Raw genomic sequence first — 25895 nt, 5'->3', positions numbered from 1 at the left:
AGTGTGTTGGCAGCAGCCACTCAATGTTAGTGGTGGCTGTTTAACAGTCTGATGGCCTTGAGATAGAAGCTGTTTTTCAGTCTCTCGGTCCCAGCTTTGATGCACCTGTACTGACCTCGCCTTCTGGACGATAGCGGGGTGAACAGGCAGTGGCTCGGGTGGTTGTTGTCCTTGATGATCTTTATGGCCTTCCTGTGACATCGGGTGGTGTAGGTGTCCTGGAGGGCAGGTAGTTTGCCCCCGGTGATGCGTTGTGCAGACCTCACTACCCTCTGGAGAGCCTTACGGTTGTGGGCGGAGCAGTTGCCGTACCATGTGGTGATACAGCCCGCCAGGATGCTCTCGATTGTGCATCTGTAGAAGTTTGTGAGTGCTTTTGGTGACAAGCCGAATTTCTTCAGCCTCCTGAGGTTGAAGAGGCGCTGCTGCGCCTTCTTCACGATGCTGTCTGTGTTGGTGGACCAATTCAGTTTGTCTGTGATGTGTACGCCGAGGAACTTAAAACTTACTACCCTCTCCACTACTGTTCCATCGATGTGGATAGGGGGGTGTTCCCTCTGCTGTTTCCTGAAGTCCACAATCATCTCCTTAGTTTTGTTGACGTTGAGTGTGAGGTTATTTTCCTGACATTTTCCAGACACCACACTCAGAGTTTAAATATATTTGGCTAAGGTGTATGTAAACTTCTGACTTCAACTGTACATATGAAATCAAATCAAATCAAATTGTTTTTGTCTCATGTGCCGAATACAACAGGTGTAGACCTTACAGTGAAATGCTGAATACAACAGGTGTAGACCTTACAGTGAAATGCTGAATACAACAGGTGTAGACCTTACAGTGAAATGCTGAATACAACAGGTGTAGACCTTACAGTGAAATGCTGAATACATCAGGTGTAGACCTTACAGTGAAATGCTGAATACATCAGGTGTAGACCTTACAGTGAAATGCCGAATACAACAGGTGTAGACCTTACAGTGAAATGCTTACTTATGAGCCCTTAACCAACAATGCTGTTAAAAAATCCAGATAGGAATAAGAAATAAAAGTAACAAGTAATTAAAGAGCAGCAGTAAAGTATCAATAGTGAGACTATATACAGGGGGGTATCAGTACATAGTCAATGTGTGGAGGCACCGGTTAGTCCATGTAGTATGTACATGTAGGTAGAGTTATTAAAGTGACTATGCATAGATGACAACAGAGTCGCAGCGGTGTAAAAGAGGGTGGGTGGGGGGAATTCAAATAGTCTGGGTAGCCATTTGATTAGGTGTTCGGGAGTCTTATGGCTTGGGGATAGAAGCTTGGGGATAGAAGCTATTTAGTAGCCTCTTGGACCTAGACTTGGCTCTCCAGTACCACTTGCCGTGCGGTAGCAGAGGGAACAGTCTATGACTAGGGTGGCTGGAGTCTTTGACAATTCTTAGGGCCTTCCTCCCTAGAGGTCCTGGAAGGCAGGAAGCTTGGTCCCGGTGATGTACTGGGCCGTTCGCACTACCCTCTGTAGTGCCTTGCAGTTGGAGTCCGAGCAGTTGCCGTACCAGGCAGTGATGCAACCAGTCAGGATGCTCTCAATGGTGCAGCTGTAGAACCTTTTGAGGATCTGAGGACCCATGCGAAATCTTTTCAGTCTCCTGAGGGGGAATAGGTTTTGTCGTGCCCTCCTCACGCCTGTCTTGGTGTGCTTGGACCATGTTAGTTTGTTGGTGATGTGGACACCAAGGAACTTGAAGCTCTCAACCTGCTCCACTGCAGCCCCGTCAATGAGAATAGGGGCGTGCTCGGTCCTCTTTTTCCTGTAGTCCACAATCATCTCCTTTGTCTTGATCACGTTGAGGGAGAGGTTGTTGTCCTGGCACTACACGGCCAGTTCTCTGACCTCCTCCCTATAGGCTGTCTCGTCGTTGTCGGTGATCAGGCCTACCACTGTTGTGTCATCGGCAAACTTGATGATGGTGTTGGAGTCGTACCTGGCCATGCATTCATGAGTGAACAGGGTGTACAGGAGGGGAATGAGCACACACACCTGAGGGGTCCCTGTGTGAGGATCAGCGTGATGGATGTATTGTTACCTACCCTTACCACCTGGGGGTGACCCTTTAGGAAGTCCAGGATCCAGTTGCAGAGGGAGTTGTTTAGTCCCAGGGTCCTTAGTTTAGTGATGAGCTTTGAGGGCACTATGGTGTTGAACGCTGAGCTGTAGTCAATGAACAGCCTTCTCACATAGGCGTTCCTTTTGTCCAGGTTGCATCATCTGTGGATCTGTTGGAGTGGTATGCAAATTGGAGTGGGTCTCGGGTTTCTGGGATAATGGTGTTGATCTGAGCCATGACCAGCCTTTCGAAGCACTTCATGGGTAAAACAGTATGTAAACATTATTAAAGTGACCAGTGTTCCATGTCTATGTACATAGGGCAGCAGCCGTTAAGGTCCAGGCTTTAGTAAATGGATGGCACCCAGCTAGTGACAGTGACCAAGTTCAGGGCAGGGTACTGGGTGGAAGCCGGCTAGTGATGGCTATTTAACAGTCTGATGGCCTTGAGATTTCACAACCATCCGCAATGTGTGTCTAATATAGCATGCAGTAACATTACCATTCACTGTAACCTTGTGTAACTGGTCATTCTCTTTGATTAAACACAACTTTAAATCCATGTGTGCTTTTTGGTTACTCTGTTCTGTAAATCTTACTTACAGATTATGTCCACTAGAGGGAGGCATTGATCTTCACTATAGATTTGTTACTTTCAGAATTGCCGCAGCAGAATCAAACATTTTGCCCGCAAATATCAAAAAGAACTTCCTCTTAATCTTGAAGGGACTGAATAAATTACCAACACTTTTCAGATTGAGGAAGAATCAGAAACTCCCCACTGTTTAGTGTTGGTAGGGGGTGGTATGTGTGTGTGTGTGTGTGTGTGTGTGTGTCCCTCCATTTAGTCTGCCTTTAGTCTACTTTGTCAAGTGGTAGTTAAAGTGAGACAGTGATGCAGTGAGCTCCATTGTGAGAGTGTTCAAAGCCATCCTAAAAACATTTGGGAGTTGATGGAGCTGATTTCACGATGTTCATGAGGCCTGAAATGGTGTGTGTGTGTATGTGTGTGCGTGCATGTGCGTGCTTGTTCTTGCACATGTGTAAAGAATACCCTCTCATTGACTCTGAGGGGTTTGGAACAGGCCTTATGTTTGCCTGTTGATCCATCCAGTTCATCTATTCAACCATTTGTCTGTCCTTTAGCTCCAACGATTCCCTTTGTTGAGGCCCTGCTCTGTGAAACAGTCTGTGGAACCAATCAGAAGCTGGAAAGAGGAGAGCCTCCTAATGTAATTACCTCAGCCAATGGAATCTCTACTATTGGTGATGTTTCACCTATAATTCTAATTCTATGGAAATGTTTTTGCATATAAAGAAATTCTGGAACTCATTTCCCACATCTCTGATGAATGTTCTGAGCTGGTAGACCATCAAATGACCCAAGCTCTGCTCTGTGGTTTGAGTGTCATGTATAGAGAGAAGGCTAGACTGGTATGGGCTTTCAGTGAGGAATAGAGAAGAGGTCTTCATTAAGGAGTTGAAAATGCATTGAAACTCAAGTGAACTCAGTTGTTCCTACACTATGTAAGTGGTCAGTGGTGGTCCATTCCTAAGCCTGCAGAACAGGACCATACACATGGACCGTGGTCCGTCACTCTCCCTCAGGGCGAGACGTGTCAGCTGACCACTGGAGTTTCAACAACTCTGTCTGGAATGAATAACTGACTAATTACTACCACATTTCCTCCACAGCAACGGAAGGAGTCTCAGCCAGACATACAAATACATAGGAATCAGTGGAGGCTGGTGAGAGGAACTAATGAAAGATGGGCTCATTGTAATAGTTGGAATGGAATTAATGGATTGGTATCAAACACCAAACGTATGAAAATCACGTTTGACTCTGTTCCATTAATTCCATTCCAGCCATAACATGAGTCCGTCCTCCAATGGCTCCTCCCACTAGCCTCCGCTGATAGGAATATATTGGTGTAGGACCTAAAGCTTTAAAGCTAGAATCCTTAGTTGCTACAACATGTTTTGACTTATTGAATTAATGATATATACCCAATGATTCTTGAAGAATATAATATATAAATGCCTCATGAGCTTAGTTCAACTGTCGTACCCCATAAGAACCCAAAATGGAAGCTTGTTTAAGTCCAATGTTTGTAAACAATGTAAATGTTTTCAAACACTAGAAATGGTCTCATGTTATTGTTTCAATTAATGACAACTTTAATGGATATGCTATTTCATATATTTAACAGACATGTGAACACCCTACTGTGGATGTGTTAGGGAATTTGACATCAGGAGCTCCTCAACATGCTCTCCAATTAGTTTGGATACTCAGTCAGACGGACCATCACTGTGTTCCATTTCATTCCAATAACCCCTCCACCCATACTAAAACATTCCTAATTGTGTCCGGAATTGCAACCATTTCCTTTTAATATCCCTGATTTGATTCATTTGGGGGGCCCAGCCTGTGCTGCCTGTCACATACACACAAACACACAGAACACACAGACGGTCCAGAGAGCAGGGTGCGGAGGTTGATTTTGTGGAACCTGAAAACATACCCTCCCAGGCCCAGTCAGTCAATGTGTTTTTTTTACTCCATTAGATGTGGAATGGTCATTTCCATGGAGCTCACAGTAAAAACACTGATCTCTCTGTACCCCTTCAGAGCAGGAGCTAATGCATGGAAGGAGTGTGTGTGTGTGTGTGTGTGTGTGTGTGTGTGTGTGTGTGTGTGTGTGTGTGTGTGTGTGTGTGTGTGTGTGTGTGTGTGTGTGTGTGTGTGTGTGTGTGTGTGTGTGTGTGCGTATGTGTGTGAATGAGAGAGAGTTATGGGTCATAGCCATATTTCTCAGGTTTCATGGAAGAATTGGCATTGTCTCTCTTTCTCACATTGACAGTCAATCTGTTTAAATCCATCGCGAGGTACATACAGTGCCTTGCGAAAGTATTCGGCCCCCTTGAACTTTGCGACCTTTTGCCACATTTCAGGCTTCAAACATAAAGATATAAAACTGTATTTTTTGTGAAGAATCAACAACAAGTGGGACACAATCATGAAGTGGAACGACATTTTTTGGATTTTTCAAACTTTTTTAACAAATCAAAAACTGAAAAATTGGGCGTGCAAAATTTGTTTTTTTTGTAGGAGACACACTTTCCTCTGGTCCCCAAAAAATATCCCAAGGCAGTGATTGAGGACATTTCCCTGTATAGGGTGGTGTATTTTGGCTTGGATGTTAAACAGGTGTCCTAACTCTCTGGGTCACTAAAGATCCCATGGCACTTATCGTAAGAGTAAGGTTATAAGCCCTGGTGAACTGGCTAAATTCCCAATCTGGCCCTCATACCATCATGGCCACCTAATTATCCCCAGCTTCCAATTGTCTCATTCCCCCTCTCCCATGTAACTACTCCTCAGGTTGTTACTGTAAATGAGAGTGTGTTCTCAGTAAATTTAGCTGGAAAAATATATATATATTTTTTTATTGCAACCAAACTCAAATGCCGGTTCACCAGTTGATCTATAAATTATTCAAGAAATTAAAGCCCTCAAGAACTATTGTCCGCTAAAGATGAACATCTGTTAATATCTGCCAATTTATTGTCTGTCCAGAATCCAGACGACCCGTCCCCAGAGTTCCCTATACAGTTAGTCTCTTTCCGTAACGTGGCAATTAAGGAGAACAAGAGGCTCAATTAAAGATGTTGCAGAACTGCTGTACTTTAAGCACCACTACCTTCTGCCCAGTTTCAATGATGTTGCTATAGCAATCAATCTATTTTTACCATCCCTGTAACTGTCGCTTCTGTGGAGAGATCCTTTTGTCAACTAAAACTCATAATGAACTACAAGAAGAAGCATTAGACTCTCGGCCTGAAATACGCTTTGGAACACCTGAGTAAAGCTCCACTCATTGCACTGGTGCCGTTGTAATGAACACGAGAGGAGACAGAGAGCTGGTTTCAAGCGCAGGGCGAGGCAGGTGTTTATTGCAAAGGACCACAGGAGGAAGCAGGTATCTGGGTCCAGGGGCAGGCGGAAGGTCATACACAGGGGTCCAACAGTGCAGCAGAACAGGCAGGGAAAAGGCAAAAGGCTTCGTTAGTGAGGCAGGCCAAAACTATCATACACAGGAGGATTAAATTACAGGTAAAAAACAGAGCTCTGAAAGACGTGTGTCACAAGACAAACAATACCTCACAATGATGGGGTGCAAAGAACTGAACTAAATAGAATTCAGGTGATTGGGATCTGGAGAGTGAGCTGCGTTCAGGGGATCGAGGTGTTTGAGGGAGTGAGTTGAAAGCAGACATTACAGCCGTTGTAGCCTACTCCACGGCATGTATTCACTGATATCCTCTTATACTTTCAATCAGTTGAAACGTGCAGCATCATATGAGGCAAAATGCATCATACCATCAGTATTTCTATATATTGAAAGCTATATATCTTGAAAACATGATTGCTGGCATGCAAAACATTTTGGGACTACACTGTATAAATAATGGGTTAATGATACAAATACCAAAAGATTGTTTGTGAGTTTTCCTTTAACTGCTGAGTGGGTGGGGGACAGAAGTAAGGGGAGCGCAGTCTGGTAGCCATGACTCTGGTCCATGGACTGCATTAGATTGGTCTATAAAGCTCATTCCCAGGACCCTATCTGAATTGTGAATTCACATGTCATTTGATGACTTTTTCTTCTCGTTTAAACTATAGAAAAATGGCAGTTTAAACGTTAAGCGCTATATGGCCCACTTTGGTTCTGAAACCAGATGTGTGTTTATAAACCTTCACTAATGTATATTTTCTCTGATGGTGAATAGTAAACGGCTCGGTCCGTCCTTCATGTAATGCACAATCAATTAGTGTTAACTACACTGTAAATATTATATGATGACGCCATGTGAATGTGCAGTGATGAATTGTGTGTATGTGCAGTGATGAATTGTGTGAATGTGCAGTGATGAATTGTGTGTATGTGCAGTGATGAATTGTGTGTATGTGCAGTGATGAATTGTGTGTATGTGCAGTAGGGATGTGACAAATGTAAAACCTATTCATGTTTAAATTGAAAAGTTTTGTTTATTTGCAACAAAAAAATCTTAAAATGATATGTGAATTCATAATGCAGATATGGTCCTGCTAATGACCTCTAGAAGGCAATGCAGTTAGTTCCATCTACTACAGGCTACCAGACGGCGCTCACCTTCCTGCTGTCCCCCACCCACTTTATAACAATGGTAGTTCATGCCATTTTTAGGTTCTCTGCTGTGTGCCTCTCCTCCGTCTTCTCAGTGGTCGGTACATGGGACTTCATGTCCCACTTCTCATCAATGTGATGGCTCACTGCAGTGATGTATGACAGTGTTTTCATATATGTCCAATAATCTGTTGTTAATGCCACATATGGGGTGTTTGAAAGCTCTTGCTTTGAACTTACAGAGCAATTAATGAACAGTGTCTCCATCCGGACCATCACAGTTTTTCGACATTGCATCTTGCAGACATCCTGTACCATTGACAATGTCTGACAATGTCTGCATAACAACTTAATCATGTCTGGAATCAGCGCTGTGATTCTCTCACTCCGTCCCTTATTGTCTTCGGTTGGGTCTCACAGTTAGGGGATTTGTTTCTAAAAGTTAACGATCCCAATTTCGTTGAAATGTTCACACCCCTGATGTGCAGTGAGAGTCAGTGAAAGATATGACCATGTGTGTAACTGTAGATTGTGTGTGTGCAGTGTGCATTCAAGTGTGTGTGTATGTGTTAGTCAAGCCTTTACGAATGTGAGCCCACTGGGGCAGTCCCGGCACTCAGCTCAGGCTGCCCCTCTATCTCCCTCCATCTCATACAGTCCTGGTCCCCGAGGGCCAGTTGTGGAGCCCCCTCCCTCTGGTTTTACCTGGTTATTCCCCCCCTCAGAAGTTTTAAGTGTGTTCATGAGGCAGGCACGTGCACTCTCCCAAGGAGTGTTTGAGTGTGTGTGCGCGAGTGTGTCTGTGTGTGAGGAACAGTGCTTGAGAGAGCGTGTGTGTGTGTGTTTGAAGCTCAGTGTGTTAGTATCTATGCTCAGAGGAGAGCTATGCGTGTGAACAATGTGTTCTGTTATAGTAATCTGCAGAAGTAATTAATGGCAAGAGCTGAAAACAAGGCCATGGCCCTTTGAAGCCTGGTCAACAGCCGGCATGTGAGAGTGTGTGTGAGAGAGAGAGAGAGAGAGAGAGAGAGAAGCCTGGTCAACAGCCGGCATGTGAGTGAGTGAGAGAGAGAGAGAGAGAGAGAGAGAGAGAGATTCTTACTGGTATGAAAGCCTGCTGTATTGGCCTGCTAACTTTAATGAAGTAACGCTTCAACAACTATTACCTAAGTGAAGCTACTGAAGTGGTCAAAACATTGCTAGTTATGAATGAAACCTCTATGAGCATCTTACAAGGTGCAGGTATTTTCCTTTCTTTTCATATTTGTCATGACACAAGTCGAGACCCAGATGCAGACACAGGAGGCAGATGGTTGGTGTCTTAAAATGTTTATTAATCCAAAAGGGTAGTCAAGAGACTGGTGGTGGACAGGAAAAAGGTCAAAACCAGATCAGAGTCCAGGATTGGCAGACAGGCTTGTGGTCAAGGCAGACAGGCTCGTGGTCAAGGCAGACAGGCTCGTGGTCAAGGCAGACAGGCTCGTGGTCAAGGCAGACAGGCTCGTGGTCAAGGCAGACAGAATGGTCAAGGCAGACAGAATGGTCAGGCAGGCGGGGACAAAGTCCAGAAACAGGCAAGGATCAAAACCGGGAGGACAGGCAAAAGAGAATAGAAAAAGCAGGAGACCGGGGAAACCGCTGGTTGACCTGGAAACATACAAGACAAACTGGCAGAGAGAGACAGGAAACACAGGGATAAATACACTGAGGAAAATAAGCAACACCTGGAGGGGGTGGAGACAATGAAACAGATCAGGTAAAACAGATCAGGGTGTGACAATATTGTAATGTAGTGTACACCCTGTAGCTGTAGGTAAGGATAAGGGAGCAAGAAATCATATCCTTGAGTTTAACCTTGAGATTCTAACTCTTGGGATGGAGGCTGACTGGGGACACACAGTACCAGCCAAAAGTTTGGACACACCTACTCATTCAGGTGTTTTTCTTTATGTTTTACTATTTATAGAAAAATAGTGAAGACTTCAAAACTATGAAATAACACATCGAATCATGCAGTTACCAAAATCTTTAAACAAATCAAAATATATTTTATATTTGAGATACAAAGTATCCGCCCTTTGCCTTGATGACAGCTGTCACGACTTCTGCCGAAGTCGGCCCTTCTCCTTGTTCGGCGGTCGACGTCACCGGCTTTCTAGTCACCACCGATCCATGTTTCAGTTTCGTTTTGTTTTGTCTGTATTAATCACACCTGGTTTCAATCCCCATATCATGTTCCTTATTTAACCCTCTGACATACATTTCTTTTCTGTCCGTGATTGTTGGTGTCTTTAGTGGTGGTTGATTGTGCTAGTGTGTATGTATGTTCCTATTTGGAATTTTGCTTGACTTTTTTTGAGTAAACTCAGTTGTGTCGCTTAAAACCTGTGTCCTGCGCCTGACTCCGCTACATCTCTGCACCCGAACAGCTTTGCACACTCTTGGCATTCTCTCAACCACTTTCATGAGGTACTCACATGAATTGCATTTCAATTAACAGGTGTTTCATGTAAAAAGTTTCATTTGTGGAATTTCATTCCTTATTCATGCGTTTGAGCCAATCAGTTGTGTTGTGACAAGGTAAGGGTGGTATTCAAAAGATGTTAAAAGATTGAGTCCATATTATGGCAACACCAGCTCAAATAAGCAGAGAAAGGACAGTCCATCATTACTTTAAGACATGAAGTCAATCCGGAAAATGTCAACCACTTTGAAAGTATCATCAAGTGTCGTCGCAAAGCCATCAAGCACTTTGATGAAACAGGTTCTCATGAGGACCGCCACAGGAAAGGAGGACCCAGAGTTACCTCTGCTGCAGGGGATAAGTTCATTAGAGTTACCTGGCTCTCATGAGGACCGCCACAGGAAAGGAAGACCCAGAGTTACCTCTGCTGCAGGGGATAAGTTCATTAGAGTTACCTGGCTCTCATGAGGACCGCCACAGGAAAGGAAGACCCAGAGTTACCTCTGCTGCAGGGGATAAGTTCATTAGAGTTACCTGGCTCTCATGAGGACCGCCACAGGAAAGGAAGACCCAGAGTTACCTCTGCTGCAGAGGATAAGTTCATTAGAGTTATAAGCCTCAGAAATTGCAGCCCAAATAAAAGTAGATGTATGACACATGCACAGGCACGCACACGAACACACACACACTGTTTTCCTTTTTTTATTTCTGTTTGCATTCACAGCTAAGAATAGATGACCAACACTTTATATGCTGAGGACTCAGAGACGCCCTGTTGTTTAGTGTTGGCAAGGGGTGGTGTGTGTGTGTGTGTGTGTCCCTCCCTTTAGTCTGTGCCTTTAGTCTCTTTTGTCAAGTGGTAGTTAATGTGAGACAGTGATGCAGTGAGCTCCATTGTGAGAGTGGTCAAAGCCATCTTAACAACATTTGGGGGTTGATGGAGCTGACTTCACAACATTCATGAGGCCAGAAGTTGTGTGTGTGCGTGCACGTGCGTGTGTGTTCTTGCACATGTGTAAAGAATACCCTCTCATTGACTCTGAGAGGTTTTGAACAGGCCTTATGTTTGCCTGTTGATCCATCCGCCATTCATCTATTCAACCAATTGTCTTTCATCCGCCACTTCTGGTAGGTTTCTGTCCCTTAGCTCCAGTGACTCCCTTTGATGAGGCTCTGTGAAACAGTCTGTGGAACCAATCAGAAGCTGGAAAGAGGAAAGCCTCCTAATGTAATTACCTCAGCCAATGGAATCTCTACTATTGGTGATGATTCAACTATAATTCTAATTCTATGGAAATGTGTTCCGCAGTCTCAGGCTTTGCTTGTTATGCTCCATAGAATGTTTTTTATTATTATTATATATTTTTTTGTATATAAAGAAAATCTGGATCTCATTTCCCACCTATCTGATGAATGTTCTGAACTGGTAGACCATCAAATGACCCAAGCTCTGCTCTGTGGTTTGAGTGTCATGTATAGAGAGGAGGCTAGACTGGTATGGGCTTTCAGTGAGGAATAGAGAAGAGGTCTTCATTAAGGAGTTGAAAATGCATTGAAACTCAAGTGAACTCAGTTGTTCCTACACTATGTAAGTGGTCAGTGGTGGTCCATTCCTAAGCCTACAGAACAGGACCATACACATGGACCGTGGTCCGTCACTCTCCCTCAGGGCGAGACGTGTCAGCTGACCACTGGAGTTTCAACAACTCTGTCTGGAATGAATAACTGACTAATTACTACCACATTTCCTCCACAGCAACGGAAGGAATCTCAGCCAGACATACAAATAAATAGGAATCAGTGGAGGCTGGTGAGAGGAACTAATGAAAGATGGGCTCATTGTAATAGTTGGAATGGAATTAATGGATTGGAATCAAACACCAAACGTATGAAAATCACGTTTGATTGTATCCCAGCTATTACAATGAGTCAGTCCTCCAATAGCTCCTCCCACCAGCCTCCCCTGAAAGGAATACACTACATGGACAAAGGTAGGTGGACACCCCTTCAAATGAGTGGATTTGTCTCTTTCAGCCACACCCGTTGCTGACAGGTATATAAAATTGAGCACACAGCCATGCAATCTCTATTGACAAACATTGGCAGTACAATGACCCATAATGAAGAGCTCAGTGACTTTCAACTTGGCACCATCACAGGGGTGCCACATTTCCAACAAGTCACTTTGTCAAATTTCTGCCCTGCTAGAAATGTCCAGTAAACTATAGGATACATTATTGTGAAGCGGAAACATCTAGAAACAACAACGGCTCAGCCGCGAAGTGGTAGGCCACACAAGCTCACAGAACAGGACCGGCGAATGCTGAAACGCGTAGCGGGTATAAAATATTCTGTCCCCGGATGCAACACTTACTACTGAGTTCCAATCTGCTTCTGGAAGCAAATATCAGCATAAGAACTGCGTTGGGAGCTTCCTGAAATTGATTTCCATGGCCGAGCAGCCTCACACAAGCCTAAGATTACCTTGCGCAATTCCAAGCATCAGCTGGAGCAGTGGAAACACATTCTCTGGAGTGATGAATCACGCTTCACCATCTGGCAGTCACACAGACTAATCTGTGTTTGACGGATGCCAGGAGAATGCTACCTGCCCCAGAGGGCCAACTATAAAGTTTGGTGGAGGAGGAATAATGGTCTTGGGCTGTTTCATGGTTTGGGCTATGCCCCTTAGTTCCGGCAAAGGGAAATCTTAACGCTACACCATACAATAAAATTTTAGACGAATCTGTGTTTCCAACTTTGTGGCAACAGTTTGGGGAAGGCCCTTTCCTGTTTCAGCATAACAATCGCCCTTTGCACAAAGAGAGGTCCATTTCCAGATGGGTGTGGAAGAATATGACTGGCCTACACAGAGCCCTGACCTCAACCCCATCGAAGACCTTTGGGATGAATTGGAATGCCGACTGCGAGCCAGGCCTATTTGCCCAACATCAGTGCCAGACCTAACTAATATTCTTGTAGCTGAATGGAAGCAAGTTCCTGCAGCAATGTTCCAACATCTAGGTGAAAGCCTTCCCAGAAGAGTGGAGGCTGTTATAGCAGCAAAGGGGGGACAAACTCCATATTAATGCCCAAGATTTTGGAATGAGATGTTTGACGAGCAGGTGCACTCATACTTTTTGTCCTGTAGTGTATATTGGTGTAGTTGATACATATATTTTTTGACTTATGAATTAATTATATGTACCCATTGATTCTTGAAGAATATAACTTAGAAATGCCTCATGAGGTTAGTTCAACTGTCGTACCACATCAGAACCGAAAATGTAAGCTTGTTGTACTCCAATGTTAGTAGACAATGTCATTGTACCCAAACGCTATATATCCTCAAAACATGGTTAAAACCACCTCCAGGGTGGGGCAGTGTTTAAGGGTGCTGTACTGCAGTGCCAGCTGTGCCCCCAGAGACTCTGGGTTCACGCCCAGGCTCTGTCGTAACCGACTGGGACCGGGAGGTCTGTGGGGCGACACACAATTGGCTTAGGGAGGGCTTGGCTGGTTCGCCGGGTTGTGTATCGGAGGACGCATGACTTTCAACCTTCGTCTCTCCCGAGCCCGTATGGGAGTTGTAGCGATGAGACAAGATAGTAGCTACTAAACAATTGGATACCATGAAATTGGGGAGAAAAAGGGGTAAAAGATCAAGAAAACCTGGTTCTAACTTTGATATTATGGTTCCTTATATCCGTAGCTCTGTCTATAAATCTGAGAGTGGTTATATTCCTCCAGGCTTATCCCTCAGCTTTTTACCTAAACAAATGTGGGGTTATTGTTCAAATTAAGGACTCTTGTTTTAATGGTTAAACTATTTCAGATCTTTAACAAACGTGTCAACACCCTACTGTGGACGGGCATTTGACTTCAGGAGTACAGCTACTCGCCAAGCTCTCCAATCACACTGAAAGAAAATCAATAAGCACAACATGTACAGGGTTGGTCCCATGTTTCATGAGCTGAAATAAAATATCCCAGAACTTTTTCATATGCTCAAAAAGCTTATTTTTTTCTTTTCTTTTTTCTTTCTTTTTTATTCACAAATTAGTTAAAATAAAATAATCCATCCACCTGGCAGGATGGCCAGGATGGCCTGGTGTCAAGAAGGGCAGCAAAGTAGCCACTTCTCTCCAGGAAAAACATCAGGGACAGACTGATATTCTGCAAAAGGTACAGGGATTGGACTGCTGAGGACTGGGGTAAAGTCATTTTCTCTGATGAATCCCCTTTCCGATTGTTTGGGGTATCCGGAAAAAAGCTTGTCTGGAGAAAACAAGGTCAACGCGGCAAATATTGACTCTTTGCATCAACTTCATGTAATTGTCAATTAAAGCCTTTGACACTTATGCTTGTAATTATACTTCAGTATTCCTTAGTAACATCTGACAAAAATATCTAAAGACACTGAGGCAGCAAACTGTGAAAATTCATATTTGTGTCATTCTCAAAACTTTTGGCCACAACTGTACACACACACACACACACACACACACACACACACACACACACACACACACACACACACACACACACACACACACACACACACACACACACACACACACACACACACACACACACACACACACACACACACACACACACACAGAACACACAGAACACACAGACGGTCCAGAGAGCAGGGTGCGGAGGTTGATTTTGTGGAACCTGAAAACATACCCTCCCAGGCCCAGTCAGCCAATGTGTTTTTTTTACTCCATTAGATGTGGAATGGTCATTTCCATGGAGCTGTTAAAATCCATTGCGAGGTACATAATTGTAATGAATAGCTTGTCAGAGTGTGGGCTTTTAGTAATTGACCATGTCCCCATGATTACATGTGTGTTTGTGTTTGTGTGTGTGTGTGTGTGTGTGTGTGTGTGTGTGTGTGTGTGTGTGTGTGTGTGTGTGTGTGTGTGTGTGTGTGTGTGTGTGTGTGTGTGTGTGTGTGTGTGTGTGTGTGTGTGTGTGTGTGTGTGTGTGTGTGTGTGTGTGTGTGTGTGTGTTGCCTATTGGACTAGCTGCTTTTCACAGCGCTATATGGACTACTTTGGTTCTGAGGCCAAATTTGTGTTCATAAATCTTCACCAAGGTTTTTTTTCTCGGACTGTGAATGCTAAACGGCTCGGTCCAGTTCTTCATGTAATACACAGTCAATCAGCGTTAACTACACTGTAAATATTATAGGAAATTGAGTTCCGCCATTTGAATGTGCAGTCAATAATCATGTGTATGTGCAGTGAGAGTCAGTGAAAGATATGACCATGTGTGTAACTGTAGATTGTGTGTGTGCAGTGTGCATTCAAGTGTGTGTGTGTATGTGTTAGTCAAGCCTTTACCAATGTGAGCCCACTGGGGCAGTCCCAGCACTCAGCTCTCCCACGCGGCTCAGGCTGCCCCTCTATCTCCCTCCCTCTCAGTCCTGGTCCCCGAGGGCCAGTTGTGGAGCCTCCCTCTGGTTTTACCTGGTTATTCCTTCCCCCCCTCTGAAGTTTTAAGTGTGTTGATGACCGAGCTGGACTTCCTATCCACTCACTCTGGGCTCCACAGCCACAGAGGCTTCACATGTCTGACTCCATGACCCAAATGTGAGGCAGGCACGTGCACTCTCCCAAGGAGTGTTTGAGTGTGTGTGTATGTGTGCGAGTGTGTGTGTGTGCGAGGAACAGTGCTTGAGAGAGCATGTGTGTGTGTGTGTTTGAAGCTCAGTGTGTTAGTAACTATGCTCAGAGGAGAGCTATGCGTGTGAACAATGTGTTCTGTTATATTAATCTGCAGAAGTAATTAATGGCAAGAGCTGAAAACAAGGCCATGGCCCTTTGAAGCCTGGTCAACAGCCGGCATGTGAGAGTGTGTGTGAGAGAGAGAGAGAGAAGCCTGGTCAACAGCCGGCATGTGAGTGAGTGAGAGAGAGAGAGAGAGAGAGAGAGAGCGAGAGAGAGATAGATTCTTACTGGTATGAAAGCCTGCTGTATTGGCCTGCTAACTTTAATGAAGTAACGCTTCAACAACTATTGCCTAAGTGAAGCTACTGAAGTGGTCAAAACATTGCTAGTTATGAATGAAACCTCTATGAGCATCTTACAAGGTGCAGGTATTTTCCTTTCTTTTCATATTTGTCATGACACAAGTCGAGACCCAGATGCAGATGGTTGGTGTCTTAAAATGTTTATTAATCCAAAAGGGTAGTCAAGAGAATGGTGGTGGACAGGAAAAAGGTCAAAACCAGATCAGAGTCCAGGATTGGCAGACAGGCTCGTGGTCAAGGCAGACAGGCTCGTGGTCAAGGCAGACAGGCTCGTGGTCAAGGCAGACAGGCTCGTGGTCAAGGCAGACAGGCTCGTGGTCAAGGCAGACAGGCTCGTGGTCAAGGCAGACAGGCTCGTGGTCAAGGCAGACAGAATGGTCAAGGCAGACAGAATGGTCAAGGCAGACAGAATGGTCAGGCAGGCGGGGACAAAGTCCAGAAACAGGCAAGGATCAAAACCGGGAGGACAGGCAAAAGAGAATAGAAAAAGCAGGAGACCGGGGAAACCGCTGGTTGACCTGGAAACATACAAGACGAACTGGCAGAGAGAGACAGGAAACACAGGGATAAATACACTGAGGAAAATAAGCAACACCTGGAGGGGGTGGAGACAATCACAGGAACAGGTGAAACAGATCAGGGTGTGACAATATTGTAATGTAGTGTACACCCTGTAGCTGTAGGTAAGGATAAGGGAGCAAGAAATCATATCCTTGAGTTTAACCTTGAGATTCTAACTCTTGGGATGGAGGCTGACTGGACACACACACACACACACACACACACACACACACACACACACACACACACACACACACACACACACACACACACACACACACACACACACACACACACACACACACACACACACACACACACACACACACACACACACACACACACACAGACACACTAAACACAGACAGTGTTACATTTGTCAGACACAGGGCCCAAAACAACCTCTCTCAAAATATCATCACCTGCATTTCAATAACGGACAATTAGAGGTTGCACTTTATATAGTACGTTTTAAACTAAATTGAAACATCTTTCTAACCACAACGATTGGATATCCTTGTGACCCACCAAGTAACCAACACCAAAGTTTATTTTCAGGACCCAGTTTTAAGCCACACACTTCCTGATCCTGATCTCCACTTCTACTCAACCTGAGGCCTCTCCCTTCCTCTCCTCCTCCTCCTCCCTCTCCTCCTCTCCTCTCCCCTCCTCTCCTCCTCTCCTCCTCTCCCCTCCCCTCCCCTCTCCTCCTCCCTCCTCTCCTCTCCTCCTATCCCTTCCTCTCCTCCTACCTCCCCTCCCCTCCTCTCCCTCCTCTCTTGCTCTCCTCTTCTCTCCCCTCCTCTCCTCCTCCTTCTCCCCCTCTCCCCCTCCTCTCCTCCCCCTCCCTCCCCTCCTCCTCCCCTCCTCTCCTCCTCCCTCTCCTCCTCTCCCCTCCTCCCCTCCCTCTCCCCTCCCCCTCTCCCTTCTCTCCGACCCCCTCTCCTCCTCTCCGCCTCCCTCTCCTCCTCTCTCCTCCTCTCCTCTCCCTTCCTCTCCTCCTCCTCCTCCCTCTCCTCCTCTCCTCTCCCCTCCTCTCCTCCTCCTCTCCTCCTCCTTCTCCTCCTCTCCCATCCTCTTCTCCTCCTCCCTCTCCTCTTCTCCCCTCCTCTTCTCCACTCCTCCTCTCCTCCTCCCCCTCCCTCTCCTCCACCCTCCCCTCCTCCCCTCCTCTCCTCCTCCCTCTCCTCCTTTCCTCCTCCCCCCTCCTCCTCTCCTCCTCTCTTCCTCCTCCCTCTCCTCCTCTCCTCCCCTCCTCTCCTCCTCCCTCTCCTCCTTTCCTCCTCCCTCCCCTCCTGTCTCCTCCTCTCCCTCCTCCTCCCTCCTCTCCCCTCCTCTCCTCCTCCCTCCCCTCCTCCTCTCCCCTCCTCTCCTCCTCCGACTCCTCTCCTCCTCCATCCCGTCCTCTACCCTCCTCTCCTCCTCCCTAACCTCCTCTCCCATCCTCTCCTCCTCTCCGCCTCACACTCCTCCTCTCCTCTCCCCTCCACTCCTCCTCCCGCTCCTCCTCTCCCCTCCTCTCCTCTCCTCCTCTACTCCTCCTCTCCTCTCCCCTCCACTCCTCCTCTCCCCTCCTCTCCTCCTCCCTCTCCTCCTCCCTCCCCTACTCTCTCTTCCTCTCCTCCTCCTCCCTCCTCTCCCCTCCTCTCTTCCTCTCCTCCTCTATCCCCTCCTCTCCTCCTCCCTCCCCACCTCCTCCCCCTCCTCTCCTCTCCTCCTCCCTCCCGTCCTCTACCCTCCTCTCCTCCTCCCTCTCCGCCTCTCCCCCTCCTCTCCCTCCTCCCTCCCTCCTCCCCTCCTCTCCTCCCCTCCCTCCCGTCCCTCTCCCCTTCCTCTCCTCCCTCCCTCTCCTCCTCTCCTCTCCTCCCCCTCCTCTCCCCTCCTCCCTCTCCTCCTCCCTCCTCCCTTTCCCCTCCTCTCCTCCTCCTCCCCCTCCCTCCCCTCCTCTCCTCCTCCCTCTCCTCCTCCTCTCCTCTCCCCCTCCTTTCCTCCTCCTCCCTCCTCCTCCTCCCTCTCCTCCTTCCCATCCTCCTCCTCCCTCTCCTCCTCCCCCCTCTTCTCCACTCCTCCTCTCCTCCTCCCTCCCCCCTCCCTCCCCCTCCCCTCTCCTCCTCCCCCTCCCTCTCCTCCTCCCTCCCCCTCCCTCCCCTCCTCCTCCATCCCCTCCTCTCTCCTCCTCTCCCTCCCTCCTCCCTCTCCCTCCCTCCCTCCACTCCTTTCCCCTCCTCTCCTCCTCCCTCTCCTCCTCTCCCATCCTCTCCACCTCCCCCTCCTTCTCCCTCCTCCCCCTCCTCTCTCCTCTCCTCCTCTATCCCCCTCCCCTCCTCCCTCCCTCCCCACCTCCTCCCCCTCCCTCTCCCTCTCCTCCTCCCTCCCGTCCCTCTCCCCTCCCTCTCCTCCTCCCTCTCCGCCTCCCTCCCCTCCCTCCTCCTCCCTCCCCTCCTCCCCTCCTCTCCTCCTCCCTCCCATCCTCTCCCCTCCTCTCCTCCTCCCTCTCCTCCTCTCCTCTCCTCCCCTCCTCTCCCCTCCTCCCTCTCCTCCTCTCCTCCTCCCTTTCCCCTCCTCTCCTCCTCCCCCTCCTCCTCCCTCCCCTCCTCTCCTCCTTCCTCTCCTCCTCCCTCTCCTCCTCTCCTCTCCCTCCTTCCTCCTCCCCTCCTCCTCCCTCTCCTCCTCTCCCATCCTCCCTCCTCCCTCTCCTCTCTCTCCCTCCTCTTCTCCACTCCTCCTCTCCTCCTCCCTCCCTCCCCCTCCTCCTCCTCCTCTCCTCCTCCCCCTCCCTCTCCTCCTCCCTCCCCTCCTCCTCCCTCTCCTCCCTTTCCTCCTCCATCCCCTCCCTCTCTCCTCCTCTCCTCCCCTCCTCCCTCTCCTCCCCCCCCCTCCTTTCCTCCTCCTCCCTCCTCCCTCTCCCTCCTCTCCCCCCTCCTCTCCTCCTCCTCCCTCCCTCTTCTCCCCTCCCTCTTCTCCACTCCTCCTCTCCTCCTCCCTCCCCTCCTCTCCCCCTCCTCCTCTCCTCCCCCTCCCCCTCCCTCTCCTCCTCCCTCCCCTCCTCCCCTCCTCTCCTCCTCCCTCCCCTCCTTTCCTCCTCCATCCCCTCCCCTCCCTCCTCTCCCTCCTCCTCCCTCTCCACCTCCCTCCCCCTCCCCTCTCCTCCTCCCTCTCCCCCCCCCTCCCCCCCTCCTCCTCCCTCCCCTCCTCCCTCCCCTCCCCTCCTCTCCTATCTTCCTCTCCTCCCTCCTCCCTCCTCTCTCCTCCTCCCTCCTCCCTATCCTCCTCCTCTCCCCTCCTCCCCTCCTCCCTCTCCCTCCTCTCCTCCTCCCTTTCCCCTCCTCTCCCCTCCTCCTTCCTCTCCTCCTCTCTCCCCTCCTCTCCTCCTCCCTCCCTCCTCTCCTCCCTCCCTCTCCTCCTCTCCCCCCTCCCCCCTCCCCTCCTCCCTCTCCTCCTCTCTCTGCCTCCCTCTCCTCCTCTCCGCCTCCCTCTCCTCCTCTACCCTACACTCCTCCTCCTCTCCTCCTCCTCTCCTCCTCTCCCATCCTCTCCTCCTCCCTCTCCTCTTCTCCCCCTCCTTCTCCCTCTCCCCCCTCCCTCTCCTCCCCTTCCCCTCCTCCCCTCCCTCTCCTCCTCCCTCTCCTCCTTCCTCCTCTCCCTCCCCTGCTCTCTCCTCCTCTCCTCCTCCCTCCCTCCCCTCCTCCTTTCCTCCTCCCTCCCTCCTCTCTCCTCCTCTCCTCCTCCTCCCTCCGCTTCCCTCCTCTCCTCTCCCCTCCTCTCTTCCTCTCCTCCTCCCTCCCCTCCTCTCCTCCTCCCTCCCCACCTCCTCCCCCTCCTCTCCCCTCCTCTCTTCCTCCCTCCCGTCCCTCTCCCCTCCTCTCCTCCCTCCCTCCGCCGCTCTCCCCTCCCTCCCTCCTCCCTCCCCTCCTACCCTCCTCTCCTCCTCCCTCCCGCCCCTCTCCCCTCCTCTCCTCCTCCCTCTCCTCCTCTCCTCCCCTCCTCTCCCTCCTCCCCCTCTCCTCCTCTCTCCTCCTCCCTTTCCCCTCCTCTCTCCTCCTCCCCCCTCCTCCCTCTCCTCCTCCCCTCCTCTCCCCTCCTTTCCTCCTCCTCTCCTCCTCCCTCTCCTCCTCTCCCATCCTCTCCTCCTCCCTCTCCTCTTCTCCCCTCCTCTTCTCCACTCCTCCTCTCCTCCTCCCTCCCATCCTCTCCTCTCCCCTCCTCCTCTCCTCCTCCCCCCTCCCTCTCCTCCTCACTCCCCTCCTCCCCTCCTCTCCTCCTCCCTCTCCTCCTTTCCTCCTCCATCCCCTCCTCTCTCCTCCTCTCCTCCTCCTCTCCTCCTCTCCCATCCTCTCCTCCTCCCTCTCCTCTTCTCCCCTCCTCTTCTCCTCTCCCCTCCTCTCCTCCTCCTTCCCCTCCTCCCCTCCTCTCCTCCTCCCTCTCCTCCTTTCCTCCTCCCTCCCCTGCTCTCTCCTCCTCTCCTCCTCCTCCCTCCCCTCCTCCTTTCCTCCTCCCTCCCTCCTCTCTCCTCCTCTCCTCCTCCTCCCTCCGCTTCCCTCCTCTCCTCTCCCCTCCCTCCTTCCTCTCCTCCTCTCCCTCCTCCCCCCCTCCTCCTCCTCCCTCCCCACCTCCTCCCCCCCTCCTCTCCCCTCCTCTCTTCCCCCTCCCGTCCCCTCTCCCCTCCTCTCCTCCTCCCTCTCCGCCTCTCCCCTCCTCTCCTCCTCCCTCCCCTCCTACCCTCCTCTCCTCCTCCCTCCCGTCCTCTCCCCTCCTCTCCTCCTCCCTCTCCTCCTCTCCTCCCCTCCTCTCCCCTCCTCCCTCTCCTCCTCCCCTCCCCTCCCTTTCCCCTCCTCTCCTCCTCCCCCCTCCTCCCTCTCCTCCTCTCTCCTCTCCCTCCTTTCCTCCTCCTCCCCTCCTCCTCCCTCTCCTCCTCTCCCATCCTCTCCTCCTCCCTCTCCTCTTCTCCCTCCTCTTCTCCACTCCTCCTCTCCTCCTCCCTCCCATCCTCTCCCTCTCCCCCTCCTCCTCTCCTCCTCCCCCCTCCCTCTCCTCCTCCCCCTCCCCTCCCTCCTCCTCCCTCCTCCCTCTCCTCCCTCCTCCTCCATCCCCTCCTCTCTCCTCCTCTCCTCCTCCCTCTCCTCCTCTCCCATCCTCTCCTCCTCCCTCTCCTCTCCCCCTCCTCCCCTCTCTTCCTCTCCTCCTCTCTCCCCTCCCCTCCCCTCCTCCCTCCCTCCCCACCTCCTCCCCCCTCCTCTCCTCTCCCTCCTCCCTCCCGTCCCCTCTCCCCTCCTCTCCTCCTCCCTCTCCGCCTCCCCCTCCTCTACTCCTCCCTCCCTCCTCCTCCCCCCTCTACCCTCCCTCCCATCCCTCCCCCCTCTCCTCTCCTCCTCCCTCCTCCCTCCCCTCCCTCTCCTCCCCTCCCCTCCCCTCCTCCTCCCTCTCCTCCTCTCCCTCCTCCCTTTCCCCTCCTCTCCTCCTCCCCCCCTCCACCTCCCCCTCCCCTCCTCTCCTCCTTCCTCTCCTCCTCCCTCTCCTCCTCTCCTCTCCCCCTCCTTTCCTCCTCCCTCTCCTCCTCCCTCTCCTCCTCTCCCATCCTCTCCCTCCTCCCTCTCCCTCTTCTCCCTCCTCTTCTCCACTCCTCCTCTCCTCCTCCCTCCCCTCCTCTCCCCTCCTCCTCTCCTCCTCCCCCCTCCCTCTCCTCCTCCCTCCCCTCCTCCTCCCTCTCCTCCTTTCCTCCTCCATCCCCTCCCCTCTCCTCCCTCCCTCCTCCTCCTCCCTCTCCTCCTCCCTCCCTCCTTTCCTCCTCCTCTCCTCCTCCCTCCCTCCTCCTCCCTCTCCTCCTTTCCTCCTCCATCCCATCCTCTCTCCTCCTCTCCTCCTCCTCCCTCTCCTCCTCCCTCCCCTCCTTTCCTCCTCCTCTCCCTCCTCCCTCTCCTCCTCTCCCATCCTCTCCTCCTCCCTCTCCTCTTCTCCCCTCCTCTTCTCCACTCCTCCTCTCCTCCTCCCTCCCCTCCTCTCCCTCCTCCTCTCCTCCCTCCCCCCCTCCCTCCCTCCCTCCCTCCCTCCTCCCCTCCCTCTCCTCCTCCCTCTCCTCCTTTCCTCCTCCATCCCCTCCTCTCTCCCCTCCTCTCCTCCTCCCTCCCTCCCTCCTCCTCTCCTCCTCCCCTCCCCTCCCCCCCCTCTCCTCCTCCCTCCCCTCCTCCCTCCCCTCCTCTCTCTCCTCCCCCTCCCTCCCCTCCCCTCCTCTCCTCTCTTCCTCTCCTCCTCTCTCCCCTCCTCTCTCCTCCTCTCTCCTCCTCCTATCCTCCTCCTCTCCCCTCCCCCTCCCCTCCCTCTCTCCTCCTCTCCTCCTCCCTTTCCCCTCCTCTCCCCCCTCCTCTCTTCCCTCCCTCCTCTCTCCCCTCCTCTCCTCCTCCTCTCCCCTCCTCTCCTCCTCCCTCTCCTCCTCTCCCCTCCTCCCCTCCTCTCCCCTCCTCCCTCTCCTCCTCTCTGCCTCCCTCTCCTCCTCTCCGCCTCCCTCTCCTCCTCTCCCCTCCACTCCTCCTCCTCTCCTCCTCTCCCATCCTCTCCTCCTCCCTCTCCTCTTCTCCCCTCCTCTTCTCCTCTCCCCTCCTCTCCTCCTCCTTCCCCTCCTCCCCCCCTCTCCTCCTCCCCCTCTCCTCTCCTCCTTCCTCCCCCCCTCCCCTCCTCTCCCTCCTCTCCTCCTCCTCCTCCCTCCCCTCCTCCTTTCCTCCTCCCTCCCTCCTCTCTCCTCCTCTCCTCCTCCTCCTCCCTCCGCCTTCCCTCCTCTCCTCTCCTCTCCTCTTCCTCCTCCTCCCTCCCCTCCTCTCCTCCTCCTTCTCCTCCTCCTCCTCTCCTCTCCTCCCCCTCCTCCTCTCCCCCCCCCCTCCCTCCCTCCCTCTCCTCCCCTCCTCCATCCCGTCCCTCTCCCCCTCCTCTCCTCCTCTCCCCCTCCCTCTCTCCTCCTCTCCGCCTCCCTCTCCTCCACTCCTCCTCCTCTCCCCTCCTCTCCTCCTCCCTCTCCTCCTCTCCTCTCTCCCCTCCTCTCCTCCTCCCTCCCTCCCTCCCCTCCTCTCCCCTCCTCCTCCTCTCCCCCTCCTCCTCTCCTCCTCCCCCTCCCTCTCCTCCTCCCTCCCCGTCCTCTCCCCTCCTCTCCTCCTCCCTCTCCTCCTCTCCCAGCCTCTCCGCCTCCCTCTCCTCCTCTCCGCCTCCCTCTCCTCCTCTCCCCTCCTCCTCTCCTCCTCTCCTCCTCCTCTCCCCTCCCCTCCTCCTCCTCTCCCCTCCTCTCCTCCTCCCTACTCCTCCTCTCCTCTCCCCTCCTCTCCTCCTCCTCTCCTCCTCCCTCCCCTCTCCCATCCTCTCCTCCTCCCTCTCCTCCTCTCCCCTCCTGCTGTCTATCCTCTGTGGATGTGTCATATCCTCCTGCTGTGTGAAGTGTGGAGCAGCAGTGAACTCTCATTGATCTCACTGCTGAGTCTGTCTGCCATGCTCGCCTACTCCTGTGGATCATGTAGTATTGGATATCCCACTTGGCACAAACTTCATTTCAATGTCTAGTTTTGATTTACCTTTGGTTGAGTTGTCATCTAATGTGAATTCAATATGAAATAATAATAATAACAAAAAAAGTTGGGTGAAAAAACCACATAATTCCCCTATATTGATGACTTTTTGGAAATCCAATCAGTTGTCCACCTTGATTCAATGTCAGTCATCACATAGAATTATTTTGTTGAAATAATGTATAAACAACATTGATTCAACCAGTTGTTGCCCAGTGGTATACTACTGTAACTATATGTCTCATGTTTCTGTCTTTCTGTCTTTCTCGCTGTTTGTAAGAGGTTTTGTCTATCACTCTCTCCCTTTTTCGTTGTTTCACCCTCACTGGCTAACCATATCCCTACCGGCCAGTCAGAGGAGAGCTTTGTGTGTGTGTGTGTGTAGCCTTTGGCATGCGGGGCTACACCCTGGCAGACCCTATCACAGCAGAGAGGATCTAAGCCCTGGAATACATCCTCCCTCCCTGCATCCCCCCATTTCTCTCTATCCGTTTTATGAAAGAATGTCTTTAAAAAGTAAACAATAAAACGTCCCAGCTTGCTGTGGGCGGGGCTGAGCCCAGATCTTCATGGCCTCTCTGTTTTCTTAGTGTCTGTGTGTTAGAGTGAGCGCTATAAAGTGAAAGATGACCTCTCCCAGCTGTTCTTGGCCCTGGCGACATCCCTGTCAAAGGCTCCGGGAGGGAGAGGAAGGGCAAAAGGGAAAGTCAGAGCTCAATATGACTTTCAGCTGTGTATATGGGGATGGCTATACAGTCATCAGCAGCCATGTTTCTTATTCTTTACCACTGAGAGTTAGGCTATCCACCCGAAAAACCTCCCTGCTCACTTCTGAGGAGGGGGAGAGAATGGTATATTCCAATGATTTAAACAGCCATTTAACAGTCTTTAGTGTGTTTAAATAGTGCCTGCTCCATGCATGTCTAAATCCCATTTGTGTTGTAACAGCATTTTGGAGGATACCATCCTCAGGCGTTTAGGGGAGGTGGATAAATGGACCATACCATGCTCAGGAGTTAATTGTCATTGGGGGTGGCAGGTAGCCTAACGGTTAAGAGCGTTGAGCCTGTGAAAAATCTGCCGGTCTGCCCTTGAGCAAGGCTCTTAACCCTAATTGCTTCTGTAAGTCGCTCTGGGTAAGAACGTCTGTAAAATCTTAAGGAGAGGGGGATATATGGACCATACCATCCTTGGGAATTTAGGGGAGAAGGATAAATGGAGATTACCATCCTCAGGAATTTTAGGGGAGGAGGATAAGTGGAGTGTACCATTTTCAGCAGGAGGTTAGGAGCAATGAGGCAGTACCGGGTTTGGGCACAGGCAGTATTGGAGTGATCACACATTCGAAAGTCCCAGTGGTCTGTGTGTCCGTGCCTATGTATCTTTCAAAGGGTATGGGTCATCTAGGTTCATTGTAATCCATATATCTGTATACAGTGGACTGAGCAGATTATCAAATCACTCTCTCTCTCTTTGTCTTCCCCAACAGGTGTGTGAAGTGCTCGCCCGTTAATCACAGTCTAAGTCTCATGGTACAGTAGGACCTGTGATTTATTCACAGACCTTTTAAAAGTCCAGAAAAATCCTTTTTCCTCTCTTTTCTTCCCTCAAGTCTTTAATACAACGGTAAATCTTTCTCCCCACTTCTCTTTCTCTTCCCCCACCTCTCTTATTTTCTCTTTCTCTCTCCGTCTTTCACTCCCCCCCTCTCCCTCTATCACCCTCTCCTATTTCTGTGGTCTAGTGCCCGGACAGATTTTACAGACAGGCTTCTGGAGGGGGAACCAGGTTTCATGGGACAGACAGCCAGAACAGTGGGGCCAAGGATGGCTGGTTGGAGGATTGGGCTGGTGGGATAACAGGCTCTCTGTCTTCCCTTTATACCCCCACCCTCCTCTTCTCTCTCCCTGGCCAAACCCCCACCCTCCTCTCTCTCTCTCTCTCTCTCTCCCTGGCCAGACCCCCACCCTCCCCTCTCTCTCTCTCCCTGGCCAGACCCCCACCCTCCTCTCTC

At 50.6% G+C, this 25895-nt stretch overlaps 1 pseudogene; it reads left to right on the top strand.

Annotated features, from left to right (window-relative positions):
- The first annotated feature begins 17310 nt into the window (after positions 1 to 17310).
- On the top strand, positions 17311 to 22553 carry LOC135527519 (basic proline-rich protein-like; annotated as a pseudogene).
- The last annotated feature ends 3342 nt before the right edge of the window (positions 22554 to 25895 follow it).

Source organism: Oncorhynchus masou, chromosome 33 (genome assembly GCF_036934945.1).
Source record: "Oncorhynchus masou masou isolate Uvic2021 chromosome 33, UVic_Omas_1.1, whole genome shotgun sequence".
Lineage (NCBI taxonomy): Eukaryota > Metazoa > Chordata > Actinopteri > Salmoniformes > Salmonidae > Oncorhynchus > Oncorhynchus masou.
The sequence above is the reverse complement of the archived record's forward strand: the minus strand, read 5'-3'. Positions and strand labels throughout refer to the sequence as shown.